General features: G+C 35.3%; 1 non-coding gene across 1 annotated transcript; it reads right to left on the bottom strand.

Moving 5' to 3' along the window:
* Positions 1 to 107, bottom strand: LOC136207665 (small nucleolar RNA R71). Its single transcript, XR_010676795.1, has one exon. It is a non-coding gene; the product is annotated as a small nucleolar RNA R71 (small nucleolar RNA).
* Between the last annotated feature and the right edge of the window lie 1,313 nt (positions 108 to 1,420).

Here is a 1,420-nt window from a genome sequence, read left to right as displayed (position 1 = left end):
AGAGTCATCAAAGAGTTGACATCTTTTACCCAAAATGATAATGAAACTCTTTATGAAGCTTGGGAACGTTTTAAAGAACTTCAACGTTTATGCCCACACCACCAATTGCCAGATGCACTTTTAATGCAGACATTCTATAATGGATTAAATCCTACAACTAGAGGTTCATTAGATGCTATGTCTGGAGGGTTATTTATGAAGAAGACGTCCGCCCAAGCAAGAGAACTTTTGGAGGAAATGGCAATCAACAGCAGTATGTGGCCCGCAGAGCGTGGACATATACCGATGGCGAAACCATCATCCTCAGGTACATCATCGGTTAAAGGTATAATGAATCTTGATCCTGTAGCAATGTTACAAGCCCAATTTTCTGCCTTATCGCACAAAATTGATAAATTTATGGCACCATGCGATCCTAATGATCCAATCCAGAGAGACATTGATTACGAAGGTATGAATGAGATAGAACAGGTAAATTTTGTCCAAGGACAAAACCAAACTACTAATCCTTATTCTAATACTTATAATCCTGGATGGAGAAATCATCCTAACTTTAACTGGAAAGATGGTAATAATAATAATAATGCAAATGCTAATCAATATCGTGTAAATAATTATCAAAATCAAACAAGAGATACGATTAGCACTTTATCTTCAAAAATCGATAAATTTATTGATGCTATGAATGGAAAGGTAAGTAATCAAGACGATGGTTTTAAACGGATCGAAAGTAAATTCGATCAGCTTATCAAAAACCAATCATCTAGCATCCATAATTTGGAGGTTCAAATTGGACAATTTGCTAAATCAATTCCATCCCGCAAAGAGGGAAGCCTTCCCAGCCAAACGGAAGAAAATCCGAAAGAGCATGTTAAGGCTATCACTCTTCGTTCGGGAAAAAATTATTTAGGTCCGGAAATGCCCGGAAATTCAACTTTACCTGGAAATGATTTACCAAAATCCAAAGAAGATACGTTAAAACAAAAAGATACGCCAATTGACTCTAATCCAAAACCTTTTGTAACAAAACCACCTTTTCCACACAGGGTCCGAAATAAGGACCATGATAAACAACTTTTATCATTTTTAGATAAACTTAAAAATTTGCATATAAATTTAACATTCATGGATGCAATTACGCAAGTTCCTAGCTATGGAAAATTCTTGAAAGATTTAATTTCAAAAAAGATTAGTTGGGAAGGAATTTCATCCATTTCTCTTTCTGAAGAATGTAGTTCGATAGTATCAAGCAAATTACCTACTAAACTCAAAGATCCCGGATGCTTTACCATTCCGTGTACATTGGGAAATATCGAATTCCCAAGTTGTCTTTGTGATTTAGGAGCTAGTATAAACTTGATGCCATTGTCTATTTTTGAGAAATTAGGTTTAGAAGAAGACATCAAACGTACAAATATGG

Source organism: Euphorbia lathyris, chromosome 9 (genome assembly GCF_963576675.1).
Source record: "Euphorbia lathyris chromosome 9, ddEupLath1.1, whole genome shotgun sequence".
Lineage (NCBI taxonomy): Eukaryota > Viridiplantae > Streptophyta > Magnoliopsida > Malpighiales > Euphorbiaceae > Euphorbia > Euphorbia lathyris.
Note: the sequence above shows the minus strand (reverse complement) of the source record. Positions and strands in the feature narration are given on the sequence as shown.